Source organism: Bos javanicus, chromosome 27 (assembly GCF_032452875.1).
Source record: "Bos javanicus breed banteng chromosome 27, ARS-OSU_banteng_1.0, whole genome shotgun sequence".
NCBI lineage: Eukaryota > Metazoa > Chordata > Mammalia > Artiodactyla > Bovidae > Bos > Bos javanicus.
This window is the reverse complement of record NC_083894.1, coordinates 12,741,493-12,762,923: the sequence shown is the minus strand read 5'-3', so window position 1 is coordinate 12,762,923 and position 21,431 is coordinate 12,741,493. Positions and strand designations below refer to the sequence as shown.

Genomic DNA, 21,431 nt, shown 5'->3' with positions numbered 1-21,431 from the left:
ATACACAGGTTGCCCAATACATACTTTAATTAAAAAATCAAATATGTAAAAGTACAGTTATAAGTGAAGAAAAATTAAAGAAAATTTCAATTTTAGAACACAAATACCAGTATGAATGTTTTCAATCAGTGAATATGGTAAAACAATATAAAAATGCAGCATGCAGCTTCTTACACAATTAGAGGATACCATACTGTTACACATCAGAAACAACCACATTAAGGAATGCATGAAGTAAAAAATGATATTGAATAGGAGGAATATCTTGGGAGGATGTAACGATATAGGCTTAGATTCTTAATGGGAAAAATATAAAAATACTAACATAGAGGTCTATTCATCTTCATAATTTTGTATGTTCATTATCATTCTAATGTCAGAATTATTATGCCATGAATCTATTATTTGTCATTAATATTTCCTCTCAGTGAATACCAATCTATTTTATAAGAGAAGAAAAACAGTAATGAAATGCTGACAGATGTACTTGGTGCTCAATACTTGAATATTTTAATCTAAAATTATGTGACAAAAAATTTCAGTAAATACACTACCTAACTTGATAAGAAGCTTTTTTGTTTTTTACAAAGTATTCATCCAGCACAATAAAGTATCATGGTTTTTAGAGAATGAGACACAGTTAAGGCATTACATGAATATAAAACAAATGTATGCAGTAAGCATTTAATATATATCTGTGAAGTTTAATACTAGGAGGTGGCTGTGAATCAACAAAATGAACCAGAATTACTTATATAGGCATTGCTTTCATGATTTCAGATTTTGTTTTAATAAGCATTAAGGAATCATTTAAATTATGAGTAAATTGAATTTGTTATATAGACTATTGCTTAAAATAGTGGGCTATTTTCTAACATTTGGAAATACTGAGAATCCAAGATTTTCAGTGTCACCTGGTGATTTTTATTTGTTTTTGGTTTGGGCATATTTTTTTCTTCTCAAGGTGAATTCTGATGCCCAATGCATGTATATCAGTTATATGAAAAAAGGAGAAACTGTGGTTATGTTGTAAGTAGTGTATTTTTCACCAAATCTTTATTGAACACTTAGCTAAGGGCTGCAGTTTCCTACTGCTGACTATACAAAGTTGAAAAAGTGAGACCCAGTCCTTGTCTTCAGGCATGTCCACTGGGACTGCTAGAAATATTCTATTATAATTTAATGTAACAAAATAAAGATAAACAATAAGGGACTTACAGATGAGAAGCCTGCCCAATTAAACCTGGAAATTCTGGAACAGCTGACCAGCACCTTACATGGGGACATATATATGCAATTTCCATTGAGGACAAATCCCAAGTAAGCTTGGGGTTTGAAATAAAGTCCTGGCTTTATCTCTCACTTACTGTATGATCTTGGGCATACAGTAGATACTCATTAAAGTAGTCTAAACATCACTATAGGAAGCAAATCAAGAGCAATGAGAGTTTGGAATGACTTGATGGGTAAGATGAGACTCAAATAGACTTTGGGGATGGACGTGTAAGAATCAGGTAGACGGTGATCGGAAGAGACTATTTTGGGTGTGAGGAATGAGAAAGAGTCAGAGGAGAAAATATGCAGGATATGTGACCTAAAAGCAGGTGCAGGGATTTCACACCAGTAAGAACAAGGTAGAGAAGGGGACGACAGAGATGAGATGGCTGGATGGCATCACTGACTCAATGGACGTGAGTCTGAGTGAACTCCGGGAGTTGGTGATGGACAGGGAGGCCTGGCGTGCTACGATTCATGGGGTCGCAAAGAGTCGGACACGACTGAGCGACTGAAGTGAACTGAACTGAAAGAGCAAGATATCAAATTCTAAGATCACAGAAATATCTTTGAATGAATTTCACAAAAGATTGATATAGTATCTTTAAAAGCTTTTATTCTTCTCTTATATTCCTCACTAATTTCTTTCAAACAGAGACTTAGAAATACCTAATGTAATATTTTGCCAACATTTATGGTAATTACTTCCTTTTTGTTCTTTTATTAAGGAACAACACAATTTTATGTTGAACGCACAGCCCCGATTTTCTCAGTTAGCAGTAAGTTATCTGACATATTTTGCAATAAACCGGCATCTGTGACAATTAATCTTCTTGTAGAACAAGAAAATTTGCCTTAGATTTTTAAATGTACAGTCTTGCACTATTCACATCTTGTATGGTGAAGGTATAGTATGGTGAAGGTATAGCAAAGAGTTAGTTCATCTTATTCAAATCTATTACCTCTACTCCCTTCCTGCATAGTGTTTTTTTTTTTTTTCCCTCCCCCTGCACAGAACTGAATTGGCTTTATGCCACATAGTTTAGTGAGAAGGAAGAGATGCACATAGCCACATTCTAGACAGAGATATACCAGATGCAAACAATACTGCTCTGCAAAGTTCACGAGAGATTTATCACAATAAAAGGGGCCAGAAGAAACTGGACATTTCTGGGTTACTGTGCTATTCCCTCCCGCTATTCTCTAACCATCTCAGACAGGCTGACAGAAACTATTGTTATAACTTCTGCTGGTGTTGTATTTATATACCATACTGGTGAGGCTGCCAGACCTCTGGAAAGGCCGAAGATATAATGCACTCTTTCAATTTGCACACAGAAACTTTAAGAGTCTATTATCTAGTTTACCTACAGTTCCTATCACCATTGCTGAAAAAATAGAAAAATGGCACCATCAGGTTGAAAATAGAATGTCTGTTCTGTTGTATGTAGAATAAAAGGAAGTTTTAAAAAATCTCTACAGGGACATCTCACCCCATGGCCATCTCCTGTAATTTTTCTCTTTGACATGAAAAATTTTGTCATGGGCAGGGTAATAGGCCCAGATCACCTGCTACAGATGACCTGTCAGTAATTGTGCATCCACATTCAACTACTAGAATATTCACATGCTTCTAATGTGTGATTTGGCAAGGAGGCCAACAATGAAATAATTATGTGAACCATCTCACCTGCATACATTTCTGCTTACTTTGAAGTCAGCAGGTAACCTCAAGATTCAAATCTATACCTCCCTTAACACATGATATGTGGTGAGGGATCAAAATCAAATCAAAGCTCTAAGACTCAGTAAAGGAGTGGCTAAAAGACTAGTATATTCTATGCTTCTGTTCATCCACGAAGTTGGCAAGAGTACATGCTAATAATCCCAATGGAAAGGAATATTATGAGAAACTGTTTCTTTCTGAGGTGCATGTATATATGGGGGTGAGGTGGAGAAAGATATTATATTTCATATGTGTTATGGTATATACTGATGAAAATTTTTTGTTTCTATCCTAGCTTTTCACATTTTTCTATTACTTTTTCATAAACTCTGGAGATACATATGCTGCTGTTGCTGCTAAGTTGCTTTAGTCGCATCCAACTCTGTGTGACCCCATAGACAGCAACCCACCAGGCTCCTCTGTCCATGGGATTCTCCAGGCAAGAATACTGAAGTGGGTTGCCATTTCCTTCTCTAGATAGATAGACAGATATATAGATATAGATACATACATAAATGCATACACACACACACACAAACCCTATAGTAGGTGCTCAGTTGCTTCAGTCATGTCCGACTCTTTGTGATCCCATGGACTAGAACCCACCAGGCTCCTCTGTCCATGGGATCTCCAGGCAAGAATACTGCAGTGGGTTGCCATTTCCTTCTCTGGATAGACTGATATATACACACACACACACACCCTATAGTAGGTGCTCAGTTGCTTCAGTTATGTCTGACTCTTTGCAACCCCATGGACTGTAGCCCACCAAGCTCCTCTGTCCATGGGATTCTCCAGGCAAGAACACTGCAGTGGGTTGCCATTTCCTTCTCCAGAGGATCTTCCCAACCTAGGTAGGGATTGAACCCAGGTCTTTCACATTACAGGCAGGTTCTTTACTGTTTGAGCCAAGAGTGAAGCCCCTAGTAAGAGGCAGACCAGGGATTTAAACCCAAGAATTGTGGTTTAAGTGTGACTGGACTGTGCCTACCACTGTTGTAGCCACCGTCAATCAGGGCTGTTGAGGAATTAAATAGGACTGATTGGAATTGAGATTTGTTGCATTTATAAATGCACACAGAACTAAACCTAGGGAGAGAAGGAATGTGGTAATATCTTGAGTGTTTAACATCTCATTAAACATTTTTATATTGATTACACTCTGAGATAATGTTTTAGATGTAGTGGATTAAATAAAATTTAAATGAATTTCACATGTTTCATTTTACTTCGTTAATGCAGCTACTAGAAAATTCTAAAATCACATATGTGAATAATGTGAGGAATAAATACGATCCAATTACTATCTCCTGGGATATTAATAAAAATCATCATCATCATATGGACAAGATCTCTATCAAATACTTATAAACCAGGCATTGGGATAAACCAGTGTCATCAATAGTGTAGGTACTGCCTACTAGGGGGCATTTTAGAAATTTATGAGTCCATTTTTCAGTTGTCCTAATGATTGATGGGTGCCTTTGGCATCTAGCCAAAGGACACAGGTAAATAAATCTTAGATCAATCTTACCCAATAAAGAATCACTGAATAGTCTTGGAGATGAAATATCATTTCATAATTATCTCAGCCTAACTTAGCCTAAAATATTACATGAAAACATACAATATTTGTTGTACAGTTTTACTGTTTAATGCACTAAGTTTTCCAGAAATTCAGCTATCATGTTAATTAAGGAAAGACTACTTTGGTCAGGACTTTACATAAGTTGTTTACCATTTTAACCAATTATGTGACTGATAGCAATGCTGCTCTTCACATTAGAGTTGCAGATCCAGCACACCTGTGTTTACGCTATCTGCCATATGCAAGATGATGTAACAGTAAGCATCTGATTGCTTACTATGTCATTTAGAGTCATCATTCATGGCCATTTACATTTCAAATACACATTACTTTATTATAAACTGTGTTTCCCTTTATCTTTTCCTTTAGAGTTAAAGAATTATATTCACTTAAACATTATGTATGTAGTTAGGTTACATTATGCATAAGTTATTTTTTCAGAGAATAAGTAGGGCATAATAATATATTAAGAAAGGGGATGTTGTTCTGGAAAGACTGAGAACTGACAGGCTAAATTTATACGATTAACTAATTTTATCACCCAAAACGACAAACTCCAGGAAGTAGGCACTATTTTTTTCATCTCTATTTCATAGAAAGAGAAGCTGAGGCTTGAAAAAATTATTTTAATTGTTCAATGTCAACATCTGGGATTCAAGAAATAAAATCTGACATCTTCGTCTATGTTCTAATCAGTATATCATCTTTAATTTTAAATATAAATTAACTCTAAATTAAAAAAATAAAAATATCCAGTTGGAAGATATTTGAAAATGTTACCTGTTGATAACATTTGTTGTTTTAAATTTGTTTTATTGAAGTTGATTTGCAATGCTATATTAATTTTTGCTATAGAGCAAAGTGATTCAAATACATATACATATATATTCTTTTCCATTATGGCTTAACACAGGATATTAAATGCAGTTCTCTGTGCTGTACATTAGGATCTTGTCATTTATCCATGGTTTTTGTTCTTAAGGAATTTTTCAATTCCAAATTAGTGTCTTCAGTTTTTTTCACATAAAGTATAGGAAAAGGTACTTTGTCACTTGGTATAGAATCTCATTGTCTTAAGTTTTTGAATGTACATCATTAAGGAAAAATAAAATTAAGAATAGGCTTTTAAAAATGTATATCATAGGTGCAATATTTTGAATCTCCAGCTAATAGGAAGTTGCAAGATTTACATATGCATTTACCATATGTCCCATAATTTCAATTTCTAGGAATCTATCTCAATAGAGCCACACTGGAAAGACTGTGAAAAGAAGTATAAACATGACAATTCATTGCAGCACCATGTGTTGTACCAAAGGACTGGAAAGAGCTCAGATGTGCACATTAGGAACTAGTGGAATAAACTGTGGGGAATATTACACAGCTATGAGAAGAAACTGTCATCTTTGCACTGCTGGAGTCATTTTCAGAATATCATCTTAAGTGGGAAACCAAGGTAAAGAATACCCTACACAGCACTGGTGCTCAAAGTGTGGTCTCCAGAGGAGAAGTGGTTGCATCATCATCACCAGGAAACTTGTTAGAAATGAGAAAACATTTGGGTGCTCTCCTAAACCTAGTGAATCAGAAACTCTGGAGACAGGACCCTATAATCTGTGTTTTAACCAGCTCCTAAGTGATGAGAGAGCTTCCCTAGTTGCTCAGTGGTAAAGAATTTGCCTGCCAATGCAGAAAATGTGGGTTTGATCTCTGGGTCAGGAAGATCCCCTGGGGGAGGAAATGGTTACCTACTTCAGTATTCTTGCCTGGAGAATCCCATGGACAGAGGTGTCTACCTCCATGGCATTATAAAGGGTTGGAGGCAACTAAGTGACTGAGTACTCACACACACACATAGATGATGGGCTTGCAGGTTTTTGAATGTGATTGCCATGCACATCAACCCACTCCAGTACTCTTGCTTAGAAAATCCCATGGACAGAGGAGCCTGGTAGGCTGCAGAATATGGGGTCGCAAAGAGTCGGACACGACTGAGCAACCTCACTTTCACTTTTCACTTTCATGCATTGGAGAAGGAAATGGCAACCCACTCCAGTGCTCTTGCCTGGAGAATCCCAGGGATGGCAGAGCCTGGTGGGCTGCCGTCTCTGGGGTTGCACAAGTCGGACACGACTGACATGACTTAGCAGCAGCATTAGCAGCTATGCACATGCTACTGTTTATCATAGAAGGGAAGGGAATATAATGCAGACACATGCATATGTAATTATACTATACATATATGTTTGTATGTTTCTAAAAGAGAATTGAAACATTAAATAAACAAGGAATGATATAACTATATAAAATGGTTACCTGTAAATGAGGGACATGCACAGGAACCAGACTTCTCTGAATATACTTTAAGTCATAGATTTGAATTTGGAATCACGTAACATACACATAAAATTTTTCTCAAATGAAACAAATGAACTTATATATACATTTGATGGCTTAATTAAACAGGGTATTTCTAGTGATTTTAAAGCAGAGTAATTTGATTGTAACCTTATTAAGATTTAACTAAGTAGAATGAAAAGAACTGCAAAGATATGTTAAATGATTTACAGTAATCATTTTGTTATCCATAATATTGATATTACTCATCTTCTCAAACTTCTGTATTATCAACATTACTATAGGTTCGAGGAAATAAATATGTTAATACCATTAGGAATTTAGAATTTCATGAAAAGAGAAAAAGAAGTATAAAAATCAAACAGCTTAGGCTAAAAGAATGTAATTCTAAATTTAAACTGGCATTGTTGCTATGAAATACAATATATGTCCTCTTGATAAATTTTCTTAGTTTTGTCCACTAAAAGGCCAGGAAACAAATGGCCACCCCCCCATTAGCAGTATGTGTCCCTGGAACACAACTGTGATTGCAAAATACCATTTCTCCCTAAAAGAAGCCCGAGTTCCCTGAGAAATAATTGAATTCAGGTCTGGGGTGGAAATATACTAGAGAAGCTTAGCCATCCTATAATACCAGAAGTTGAGGAAGCTATTAAAGATTATGGCGAAGTCGAAGGATTCTGACAAACTGAAGCAGTTTCCACTGACCAAGGATGGGACAGTTTGAACATTAATAAAACAATAACAAATTAAGGTATGTTAAATATGTGAAAATCCATTCATTCACAATGATATCAAACAAAAAACACATATAAAAACTTCACTGGTCATCTTTGAAATTTTGTTACCAAAATCTAAGTCCATGTGCTCAACTTACAGTGAGGCTAAAAAACACTAAAACAGTGGAGTTTGGAACAAATAATGGTTTATTACAGGGTTGTGCCAGGAGATGGACGATTCGTGCCCTGTTGCTGCTGCAGCTGCTAAGTCACTTCAGTCCTGTCCGACTCTGAAAGCTCTCAGCAAAGCCCTTTTCTAGGAAAGCTGAGGGAGGGGCGTGGTGAGCTGTTGCAAATCTCTTGGTGTCAAGAGTCTTTGTTCTGGAAGTCAGGTTACAGTCAGGTAACAGTATTCCTGTAATCTCTACCTATGAATGTTATTCTCCATCCTGACAAGAAAGGACTGGGTCCCAAGACAAAGTATCATCCTCCGAGGTCCCCATCCTGGCTAACAGAAAGCAGAGCTTGGCTGGCGGCTCCCTCAGGGCTGGGTCCCCAGACCTGCCCAGCCATCATCTCTGAAGGAGCCAGGCATCCAGGACCCAACTGGCCCTCAGGCTCCTCAGGCCGCCCAAAGTGTGGGGAGACCAGGTCCCACAGAAGGCGACCCAGGCAGACTGCTGCTATTAGGTCGCAGAGACTGGGATGGGGGAAGGGCTCACGGCCACCTCGAGGCCTGGGCGACCTTGGTGAGGGCTCTGGAGCCCTGCAGGACACAGCCCTCAGCCTATTCTCTAGGCCCGCAAGCTCACTCACTGGTTCAAGGCTGGATGAACTGGAGGGCCTGAGGGAGGCCGAGAACTACCTCTTACCTCACAACCACTGCTCCACTGTTGTCTGAATCTCCTCACTAACCATTGTTTCTTGACGGTTGGTTGCTAGTGGGCAGGGCCCACTACCTCACTGACCAATGACGGCAGGACCACTAACGGTTGCTCACGGACAGTTGCTTGTGGGCGTGGCCCACTGAGGCACCAACCAATGGCTGAACAGGACCTATTGCCTGGTAACAGGGGTGCGGGAGTAATGACCACACAGCAATGGCTACAGTGCTAAGGGCTGTGCTCACTGCACTTTGTTACAAAATATTTTGCAAACTGTAAAGGGAAAGAGACAAATATCTGACTTTTTGTTTCCGAATTAGTTGTATCTCAGGGTAACCAAATAAGTGATGAGAGAAATTTCTCTACAGTGTATTTAAGCTTATCAAGGAATAAAGAATTACAGAACTGGACTATCATTATTTGGCAAAACTTTCATGAAATGTTGAATTCAGGCAATAATCATCATGGTAGCTACCTTAAGAGAAGGAGAGAGAACCTGATAGAATGACATACTTCCTATGAATTATCCTGGGAAAAAAAGCAACTAAAATTTTTTCAAAGCAAATTAAACCATCAGCTTATGTATTTTAGAGGAATGTAAACAACTCTACAGAGTCCATCTGAATACTTTCACTACTCTTGTACATAAATTGAATTCATCATAATAAAAATATTTTAACAAGGCTAAAATAGATGCCCATGAAAGCTCTGAAAAATAATTTGTGTATAAATTATGATGAATTCATTGGAACAGGTACAAATTCATATGAACAAAGATCATTAACCTTGCTCTCCTAGTCTTGGTATTCTTTCTAGGCCCTATCATTGTGCTTAAACACATAGTAGGTTATTGATAACTTATTACATAACAATTGCTTTGATATTTTTCTCAAGGCTGTTGATCCTCAAATTATTAAATAGAATATTTATAGAACAGAAATGATAAAAATTATTGTTGACAATTAGCTTACTATAACTTTCATTAGCACACCATTTTTAAAAAATGTATATAACAATGCTGCAGCTAAGTCTCTTCAGTCATGTCGGATTCTGTGCAACCCCATAGATGGCAGCCCACCAGGCTCCACCATCCCTGGGATTCTCCAGGCAAGAACACCGGAGTGGGTTGCCATTTCCTTCTCCAATGCATGAAAGTGAAAGGTGAAAGTGAAGTTGCTCAGTCGTGTCCGACTCTTAGCAACCCCATGGACTGCAGCCTACCAGGCTCCTCCATCCATGGGATTTTCCAAGCAAGAGTACTGGAGTGGGGTGCCATTGCCTTCTCCAGTATATAACAATATTGTTCTGTAAAAAGACAATGACTAATAGTTTTGGTTTAGACTAGGAATCATGTTTTCCAAAAAATGTAATAAGGACTATTAAAACATTTTGATGCACAAAACATTTAGTAAAATATTTTACAATACGTTAAAAATCCATGAATTCCCAATGATATCAAACAAGCTTTTTAAAACTCTGTTCTGAATGTCCTAAATAAGTATATCTTTAGTAAAATTTAGGAAAATATGTATTATACGTATGACATTTTTATATGGCATTTCAAAAATAAGTAGTAAAAATCTAGAGAAAGAAATACTATTTTGAGGCTTTTATCAAAGATAATTTTCAGTACTTTTCTTGGTCATATAAACCATTTATTATAAATAACCATCTTAAGTTTTAACAAGAATAATGTGTGTAACATTCATAAAAAGTAGATATAAACAGATATAAACTAGATAGATAAAAAAGATATAAATATTTTTGTATTTCATTTTACAAAAACCAATGTTAACTAAATTTCATTCTAGAATATAGAATACAGAATTAATGCTCTTAGAAGAAAACTATTTCATGGTCAAATGCATTTTACCATATATTACATTATCTGTGTGATTTCAAAGTACGAAATCATATAGTAGAGACTCTGAGAAATCTTTGAGTAGAAATATTCCCCACAAACTTTATAATAACACATCTCCAAAATGTACTTGATGATGGAACTCTCTTGTATAACCTTTCCATGTTTTATAGAACAAATGTTGGGAATGATGGAATAAGTACAGTTGCCATTTACTAAGCCATTTTTAATCACAGCACACAGACCATATAGAGATCTTTCTTTGGTGTCATTTTATACACAGAAAAACACACACACACACACAAGAAATCAGTGAGCTATTGAAAATCAGAAGCAAATTATTGTTGGGTTTCAGGAAAAGAAATAATACTCCCTGATTCACAAACAGCTATGAATCATTTTCCAGTTTTAAAAACTAAAATATATTTTTACTACTTCAAAATGTCATAATGAAAGTGACTATAAGAGTTGACATAGTTAATTTTTACTAAGATAGGAATTGTGTACCTTATAACTTGGAATAATTCATTTGTTAAGTCATTCAGTCATGTCTGACTCTTTGCAACCCCATGGACTGTAGTCCACCAGGCTCTGCTGTCCATGGGATTTCCCAGGCAAGAATACTGGAGTGGGTTGCCATTTCCTTCTCCAGGGGATCTTCCTGTCCCAGTGGTCAAACCTGCATCTTCTGCACTGACTGGTGGATTCTTTACTACTGAGCCACCAAGGAAGACCCTTGGAATAATTACTTCTACTATAATATAATTGTTTCTCTAAAAAGTAGAATAAAAATGCAGTGAAAGTGTATAATTTTGTCATATGTCATTGCTTGACTCATTTTAAAAAATCAACAATAAAGTAATTTTCTATGAAAACATTAGATGGAACCCAAACGATCAAAAACTTAAAATATCACACACACCAGTCATCCCTGAGTTTTATGCTTTGATAAGACAATGGCACCACACTCCAGTACTCTTACCTGGAAAATCCCATGGACGGAGGAGCCTGGTGGGCTGCAGTCCATGGGGTCACTGAGGGTCGGACATGACTGAGTGACTTCACTTTCACTTTTCACTTTCATGCACTGGAGAAGGAAATGGCAACCCACTCCAGTGTTCTTGCCTGGAGAATCCCAGGGATGGGGGAGCCTGGTGGGCTGCCATCTATGGGGTTGCACAGAGTCGGACACGACTGAAGCGACTTAGCAGCAGCAGCAGCAAGGCTATATTATGTGGAAGCTGCTGTTCTCTTTTCTTTTGGAGGCTATTAATAGGCCAAGGCCCTCAGTCAGAACCCAGGAAGGTACAGAGGGCTTCTCCTTGTGGTTGGCGTTTCAACATCTACTTGCAAGATAAACTATAGTACTTCACCCAGCTATCTCTGAGGTTAAAACAGAGAATGCCTTAAGACACTGGAAACATACACGTGTAAGGATAGTGAACCACCTTGAAGTGTATACAGAAACAAGAACATAATGAAAGAAAACAAAGAAAATCACATTATGTAAAGACAGAAAACCTTTCATTTCAGGCTGCAGCATCTGAACAGGCAATACTAAATATTTTTCAAAAACTCTAGAGCCCCTCTAGAGCCAAAAAGGAATAGACCAAAAAGGATAAAAAAAAAAAAAAAAAGCTGGAGAGAAACACTATCTTTTTTCTTCCTGCTTACACTAAGTCACTTCAGTCGTGTCTGACTCTGTGCGACCCCATAGACGGCAGCCCACCAGGCTCCCCGTCCCTGGGATTCTCCAGGCAAGAACACTGGAGTGGGTTGCCATTTCCTTCTCCAATGCATGAAAGTGGAAAGTGAAAGTGAAGTCGCTCAGTCGTGTCCGACTCTTAGCGACCCCATGGATTGCAGCCTAACAGGCTCCTCCATCCATGGAATTTTCCAAGCAAGAGTACTGGAGTGGGGTGCCATTGCCTTCTCCATTCTTCCTGCTTAACTGCAGTCAGTTTATCTGCCTTGTCTATATTGTTTTCCAGAAAGTAGCTCAATACTGCAAAATTATTATCAAAGAATATGTGGAAAGACTTGTTCTGAGAAAATTAACATGGGCTGTGAATTTAATGGTCAGGTTCTAGATCCTGCCTCGTGTGATCAAAGAATTTAGGTAAATCTCAGTAAGCCTTGGCTTTTATTTTTTCCCTGCTAGAATACGGTAGTAATACTTCATAGAATATGGATTCATTTTTTAAAGTAGTATAGAATTGTTGCTGTTCATATTGAGTTCATCACCTCTAAGAACTATAAATTAACATTCATCTTTTTATAGTTTTTTTTAAAACACTTTATAAAGTTTCTCAGAGTGCATTTATCACTCTTCACAGGTGATAAATATATTTTATCTGTCTTTGTTCTACCTTTTTAAAGCATAGATGGGTCTCAATAGATGTAAATTGAAAGATAAATAAATATAGTGTTACAGATAGCGGGTGATATCATTAAGATGGGGACATTGTTGTTCTCAGGAAGCCCTCACAAGATCACTGAGAATCTTTCCACAGACAAGGCAATGATGGGGAAATCCCAGAACCCAGGGGTGAGTCTGAAGCACCCTTTTGGATGAGAGAGACAGAGAAGGATGCATGAGAAGGGTAAGAAGAGAGCTACATTGACTGCATGGCTTCTCCCCTGGGCCGTGGGCTGAGGGCAGAGGGCCTCCCTGGGCCCTCCATGGGCTAAAGGGTCCTCAAGGGCAACACGAGAGTCCTGGGTTGACACCTAGCTCCCCCAGTGTTGTGGGATGCTTCCTCGAAAGCCCACTTGGGTCTGGTCTCATGGGAGTCACTGGGAGAATCTAGCCACAGGGGATCAGGGAGAGATAGAGAACAGAGCGGAGCTTAGAGCCAGCTCTCAGATCCTGGTGGACTGCATTCTTGTTCACAGCAGAGGTCCAGCAGTGGCTCTGCCCAGCTGCAGAGCTGAGCAGGCAGCCCTGTCTGGCCAGGGAGCTCAGGGGTGGTGTTGAGAAGAGGTGGGTAGTCCTGTTTGATCTTGGTCCCCAAGTCAATGGGCCATAGTGACTGTGGAGCCTGATCTAGCACTCTGCCTAGACAGGGAGGCCAATCTGCAGCCTCTGCATTTCTGTACACTCAGAAAGACTGGTCAGAGAACTTAGGAACCCATGAATCCAAGTCTACAGCCCTGCCCAGGCAAGGAGCCAAGTCAACAGCCACTTCCACCCATCCATATAGCCTGTGGCCCCATATGACCAGGGAGTGTGAGCAATGACAGTTCCCTGGCTTCCAGGCAGCCTCAGAGCCCAGCCAACAGCCCTGCCCACCTACTTTTTTTTTTTTAATTTGCATTAGACCACATGGAACAACTGACTGGTTCCAAATAGGAAAAGGAGTTTGTCAAGGCTGTATATTGTCACCCTGCTTATTTAACTTATATGCAGAGTACATCATGAGAAATGCTGAGCTGGAAGAAACACAAGCTGGAATCAAGATTGCTGGGAGAAATATAAATAACCTCAGATATGCAGATGACACCACCCTTCTGGCAGAAAGTGAAGAGGAACTAAAAAGGCTCTTGATGAAAGTGAAAGAAGAGAGTGAAAAAGTTGGCTTAAAGCTCAACATTCAGAAAACGAAGATCATGGCATCCGGTCCCACCATTTCATGGGAAATAGATGGGAAAACAGTGGAAACAGTGTCAGACTTTATTTTGGGGGGCTCCAAAATCACTGCAGATGGTGACTGCAGCCATGAAATTAAAAGACGCTTACTCCTTGGAAGGAAAGTTATGACCAACCTAGATAGCATATTCAAAAGCAGAGACATTACTTTGCCAACAAAGGTTCGTCTAGTCAAGGCTATGGTTTTTCCTGTGGTCATGTATGGATGTGAGAGTTGGACTGTGAAGAAGGCTGAGCACCGAAGAATTGATGCTTTTGAACTGTGGTGTTGGAGAAGACTCTTGAGAGTCCCTTGGACTGCAAGGAGATCCAACCAGTCCATTCTGAAGGAGATCAGCCCTGGGATTTCTTTGGAAGGAATGATGCTAAAGCTGAAACTCCAGTCCTTTGGCCACCTCGTGCAAAGAGTTGACTCATTGGAAAAGACTCTGATGCTGAGAGGGATTGGGGGCAGGAGGAGAAGGGGGCGACAGAGGATGAGATGGCTGGATGGCATCACTGACTCGATGGTTGTGAGTCTGGGTGAACTCCGGGAGTTGGTGATGGACAGGGAGGCCTGGCGTGCTGCGATTCATGGGGTCGAAAAGAGTCGGACACGACTGAGTGACTGATCTGATCTGATGGCTTCTCACCTGCCAGGATCTGTTTTAACTAAGCTCTGGACTTTATGCCTTCATTCACGTAATCCTTACACAGTGTAGTGAGATAGGCGTGACTACCATCTGCCCCATATAGCTAGTCAACAAAGGAAGAGAGGAAAGGAAATTACCCCAAGTTAAGATCCTTTGGAGCAGGAAAGAGCCACCCACCCCAGTATTCTTGCCTGGAGAATCCTACGGACAGAGGAGCCTGGTGGGCTGCAGTCCATGGGGTCACAAAGAGGTGGACATGACTGAGCAACTAACACATACACACACCATCCAACAGGAAGCCAAAGTGGGATCTGAACCTGTGCAAAAGGGCTCCAGAGTCTGTGCATGCAACCCAGCTCCTGCAATGCCTTTCAATGAGACCCTGAAATTATGAGAACAGGAAAGGCGTGTGGGGAGGTTTATCAAGTTAGGTTTCTTTTAACTTTGATATTTTTGAAAATTTTATTGATGTATTTAATTCATTCTATTGGAGTATCATTGCTTTATAAAGAAGGTTGTGTTAGTTTCTGCTGTACAACAAACTGAATCAACTATGTGTACATATATTCCCTCTTTTATGGATTTCCTTCCCACTTAGGTCACCACAGAGCACTGAGTAGTAATTTTGACAAGTTTTAATCGCCAGGTGTGGGGGGGGGTGCCTTAAATTAATTCCTTTATTGTTGATACTGAATTTTATTTAGGAATTTCAAACTCTCACTGTGTATTAATTTTTAGAAAAATGTCACACAATTGTTTCTACTGGATTCTGATTCAGAGCATTTGAGAACTGAGGCAGATCTCAATTCTTAAACAGTTGAGGCTACTGGCTCATGTTGGTTCTGATTCAAACATAATTTTTGAGGCAGATTTTCTATATTCTTATATGCTGTAGCTATCACAAAGGTACTCAGTGGATTTAAATTAATATATGATTTATTGCCATAATGATGGCATTTTTAATATTTCTCCCCTTGTAAGAGATTCTATTGAGTACTTATTTGTAATCCTTTCAATCACATTTATATTAGTTCTTGTGCACATGCGGCATGCCGGACAGCCCCAACCCACTAGCCCATAGCAGCGCCTGCCTTGCCCAGACAGGATACACAAGCCATAGGATGTGAGCCTGGAATTGTCTCAACCCTAATTAATTTTTCTAACATTGATAAAATAGCTTGTACTGTTCTGTACCACCCTGGTTCTACACAATTCTCAGTATATGGAAACTTCAGACACCAAATAACACTGGAGCAGTTTTGATGTTCAAATGTTTAACAATTTATAAAACGAAAAAAACAAAACACTTTTTTGTGCCAATGATCTTGACAAGTTTAAGTGCAACTCCCATTATTCTGAACCATTTTATAAGCTTAGTTGTCCATTTCTCTTTGGCTGGGGTTGAGGTATCTACATCTTGACATATTAATTTATTTTGTTATACACAAAGTGATCCTCACGATTTATGGATTTCATATTATGATCATTCCCTTGCTAAAATGTATTTTCAAGCCTAATGATGAAATACTGTGTGGTGTTCCTAAGCACAAGAAGGATGTAGTATTCCTTACAGAAAAAATACATTAGACAATCTTTATTCAGGCATGAGTTAAGCGTTCTTACTGTGAGTTCAATGTCAATGAACCAACAATATACATTAAGAAGAACAGTCAATACACACACACAAAATAAGATTATATATTGATAACTTGAAAATGCTGTGACCAGAGGCTCACAGGAATCTAACCCTATTTTTACCCTAGGAGCAATGGTTCAGTATTCATTAATTCAGTACTCTTGAAAATTTTCTAGAATACCGCTATTGTGAATAGTGAGAATTGACTGTATTTATTTAAATTTAGCAAACAATATACATTTTATTTAAAAGTACTTGCTCTGATTGTTAATTTAGATGTTGTCTCTTCCTTGACATTTCATATTGCCCTTCAGTTATAACCCCATTTTTTTGATCCTGTTAGAGGAAAACATTTATGTAGCCAAACCCAACTTTAAAGTTTCAGTCTATATCTCAACTGACCCTCAGCTGCATTGGTGAAATTCACTACTCTCCTCTTAGAAAAGCAATTTGACTTCCTGGAAAGTTCATAGCTGATTTTCTTTACACGTATTGGCTCCTCTATCTCATGGATTTTTGTTTGTTTCCTCTAACTTCTCTTGACCTCTAGGTATAAGTTCCCCAGAACTCAGTTCTCAAACCTCTTACTCATATTGAATCAATTTTGGAAGTTTCTTTAAGTTGGGTTCTTTCTACATGTTGGCCTATCTCAGATGCTTTGCAAAGTTTTCTTGCCTTTTTTTTTTTGACAACAAAAAACATGTTCTAGGTTGCTGTTTGCAAATGTGGAAACAGCTATTCTCTAAGAACCCAGATTTCCTTCCAAGAACTCTGATTACTCTCTTTACTCTTTAAGGTAGTGGTTCTCAAACATGCATGCACATAAATAATCATCTGGGAAGTTTTTAAAAATCTCAGTACTCAGGCTGCATCTCAGACTAAGCAAATCAGAGTTTTGGTGAGAATCCTTGAATTAGTACTTTTTATAGATGTAGCCAAAACTGAAAACCACATTGGAGACCCAATTCAGGAGACTAATTAGGACACATGAGATTTTCGTAAGAATGTTATTTAAGGACAGATGACACAAGGAACTCTGGAAATAGCAAAAAAATAAAATCAAGCAAACAAAAAACAAGACAATTATTAAGCAGAAAGCAAATCAATTTTTACCCCTGAAGGCTGAATTCATGTTTTCAACATAACTTATTCAACTAAGTTCTTTCTTATCTTATTCTAATAGAAAACTTAAAATCTATGTGCACTTCCAGAGGTACCAGCTTTTCTTATCTGACACATGCAATATCACGGTATATATTGTCAAAGCAAATTATGCCTATAAATTACAATAGTATTTAAAAAATGGAAAATATTCCATTTTGTTTAACACAATTGAATCTTATCTGGGTATGTTAAAATCATATCCACAAGTCACTATTCATTTTACCATTCCATTTAGGGCTTAAGGATAAATAACATATGGTATCATTAGATGAGAATATTTAGGCAAACTATCCATGAGGATTACATGATATATAATGAATGCCTGGTTTGATTCTTGACCTAATGTCTTAGAAACAGTTTAACAGTGGATAGGTCCTCATGTCACTTTTCCACTCACTCTAATATACTTTCAAGAATGAGAAGAAAAGTAAAATCACAGATAATGTGTTGAGAATTTTAAATAGCTCTGAAGATAGCAATGGGAACGTGTCTTTGTAATGAATCATTTGTCACAGACAAAAAAGACTAAGCGCTATTATGTATTTGCCCACTTCTGCCCTATCCCATAAAATTTTCCATAATTTATCTTTTCATTATTTTTATAAACCAACTATTAGATCTATTAAAATCCACAAGACACTAGACCAAATTATATATGCTCGCTTTGAGTTTGTACTTAATATTTAGACTGATAAATCCCTAGCAACAATGGCTAAGAAAAGGGTTCAAAGCAGTCAAATGCTAGAGAACCTATAATTATTGAATGTTAGTTGGAGTCATCTGGTCCAGATATTTTTCAGACATTTTTGGGTTTGGACTCCTTTGATAATCATAGGGACTTTATAGACTTTCTCTCTAGGAAATTGAATGATGTATGGATGACCACACATGAAATTCTCATACCACTCATGCGCTAAGGGTTGGGCATGACTGAGCAACTTCACTTTCATGCATTGGAGAAGGAAATGGCAACCCACTCCAGCATTCTTGCCTGGAGAATCCCAGGGATGGCAGAGCTTAGTGGGCTGCCATCTGTGGGGTCGCACAGAGTCGGACACAACTGAAGCGACTTAGCAGCAGCAGCAGCATGCAGCTTTAGCCATGCACTTCTCAAAAGCCCATTTTACGTACAAGAAAACCAAAATCAATAAAGTGACTGTGACATAATCAAGATCTCTCAATTCTTTATACTAGTGTTTCACTTACTATGCCTTTTAAGTTTCAGTCTAGTCTCCAAAGATGATGTATTAACATGCCTTATTAACATGTTGAACTCCTCTGTTTGTCTTTGAAATGCCAGGTTCTTTTCAATATAGGAAGAAAAATGGGTCTGGCAGAAAATAACAATTCAAACATAATAAAACAGAAATTTCCGTCTAGAAACAAAAATAGGTCCAGCAGAAAATAGCTATTTAAATATAATAAAACAGATACTACATAGTGCTTCCAGATTTATTAGAATGCATCTATTGGGTTTGCCAAAAAGTTTGTTTGGGTTGTTCCATAAGATGCTGTGGAAAACCTAAAAAAATGTTTTTGCTAATCCAATATTTTGTTTTTAAATTTCATACCATGTCAAGACTTCTCTGAGTAACTTGACTTGGGATCAAGCAAAGATGTCAGCCAGAAAGGTAGAAAATGAAGTCCCCTTTTCCTGTACCCTATGCACCACCCATTGGCTATAAAGCATCTCATCCTATCATTTCAGTCAAATTCTCACTTGTGTAAGATCACAAAGTAAAACCCCACTTAACGTCCTTATCTGAAAACTTCCAGGACAAAGGAGATGCAACCTTACTGATAGATCAGTCTGTTGGTATTTGGACTCTGGAGATCAGTAGATAGATGAAATAGCTACAAATGAAAGAATAGCCTAGTAGATATCAGAATACCTCAGACAGCCTCAAGATGGAGAAAGTCAAGTCAGAAACTTGAGCTAACTCATTTCTCCCTCTATTGCTCCTTACAGTTCAGATCTTATTTGTGATGCTGATATACCTTGTGGCTCAGACAGTAAAAAATCCACCTGCAATGTGGGAGACCTGGGTTAGGAAAATCCCCTGGAGAAGGGAACAGCTACCCACTGCAGTATTCTTGCATGGAAAATTGCATGGACAGAGGAGCCTGGCAGGCTACAGTACAGTGGAGTTGCAGAGTTGGAAATTCCTGCGTGACTTTCACTTTCCTAGACCTTAGACACTAAAATGGAGATTCTTCCCTGTTTCTCACCAGGTAATGAGGTTGATCAATGCAGGGTCATGGCTAGTTTTTCACATTGAATACAGATAATCTTATTAAAATATTTAATATTCATCTATATCGATACGTGCATGCCTAGTTGCTTTGTCCTTTCCAACTCTTTGCAATTCCATGGACTGTAGCACGCCAGTCGCCTCTGTTCATGGGATTTTTCAGGTGAGAATACTAGAGTGGGTTTCCATTTCCTCCTCCAGAATATCTTCCCAACGTCAAATCTGCATCTCCTGTGTCTCCTGAAATACAGGTTGATTCTTTACCCACTGAGCCACAGGAGAATATTTATCTAAGGAATTTGAATCTCATGATTGGGCTTTTCATACCTCTATCTAATTGATAACTTTGAAGAATCTGACTTTAATTTTTCTGAAAAGAGGAAGAGTTCTGTGTCACTTTAATCACACCTAGTCCACAGAACCTTCAGGAAGGTGTCCATCGTGAGCTGAATTGCGACTCACCTCAATTCATAACTGAAATCCTAACCCCTAGTACTTCAGACTGTGGCCATATTTGAAAATAGCATCATTATAGACATAATTAAGATAAAATGAGGTCATTGGGGTGGGATGTAATACAATATTACTAGTGTTCTTTATACAAAGAGGAAGTCAGGACAGAGACATGGACAGAGGGAAGACAATGTGAAGACATAAGGGGAAGATGGCCATCTATAAGCCAAGGAAAGAGACCTGGAAGAGAAAGTTGACTCATGGCCCTAAGAGGACACCAACCTTGTCTACAGCCTGATCTTGGACTTTCAGTTTCCGGAACGGTGAGAAAATACATTTCTCAATCTGTGGCTCTTTGTTACTGCAGCCCTAGCAAACTAACATGATGACTTAACTTTATATTAAACAAAACTACTAATTGGATTCCCAGGTGGTGCTGGTGGTAAAGAATCTGCTTACCAATGCAGGAGACACAGGAGAAATGGGTTTGATCCCTGGGTTGGGAAGATCCCCCGGAGGAGGAAATGGCAACCCATTCCAGTATTCTTGCCTGGAGAATATCATGGACAGAGGAGCCTGGAGGGCTAAAGTCCATGGGATCACAAGGAGTCAGACACAGCCATGTGCATTTGTAAACAAAACCAGTGAGGGACAGTGTGGGGTTAGGCTCCCAGGGGGGTTCTCCTCTGTGAATGGGGTTTCATGCTCATCAACCCACCTTGTTTCCACATGAGTGAGATGGGGTGATATGCCTGTTAAATAGCAGGTATAAACTAAAAGTCTTAACTATCTTACTATTTAATGTCACTGTTTTCTCTTATCAACCAAAGTGAAAGCCAGTGATGAAAAAGCAATAAATCATTTCTCATCAGTGAAAATGATCGTTCAGTCAGCAGTGAGTGGGGATTTCAATAAGATTGCTCTCCTCTCTCTTTGCAGAGCCCGACGATGTAAACTGTGTATCACAGAGACAGAGAAGATGATGCAGGTTTTTCAATAAATTGGAATTCTCCAGAGACTTGTATGTAATATTTGAATGTGTTGATTCATTTATTCAGTAAACTTTTATTAAATGCTAACCCCCTCCCCAGTTATAGGTGAAATTTTACTCCTTTAGCTTTCATTGCAGACTGTACTTTTATTGTAGTTCTTATAATAACTGGAATACATTTATTATGTCTATGTCAACTATGACAGTTCTTCCATCCACCCATTGCACATCCCAACAGGACAG

The 21,431-nt window shown here is 38.4% G+C and overlaps 1 long non-coding RNA gene across 1 annotated transcript; it reads left to right on the top strand.

Moving 5' to 3' along the window:
• The first annotated feature begins 20,164 nt into the window (after nucleotides 1–20,164).
• On the top strand, nucleotides 20,165–21,226 carry LOC133240127 (uncharacterized). Its single transcript, XR_009734120.1, has 2 exons — nucleotides 20,165–20,520; nucleotides 21,137–21,226. It is a non-coding gene; the product is annotated as an uncharacterized LOC133240127 (long non-coding RNA).
• Nucleotides 21,227–21,431: the final 205 nt, after the last annotated feature.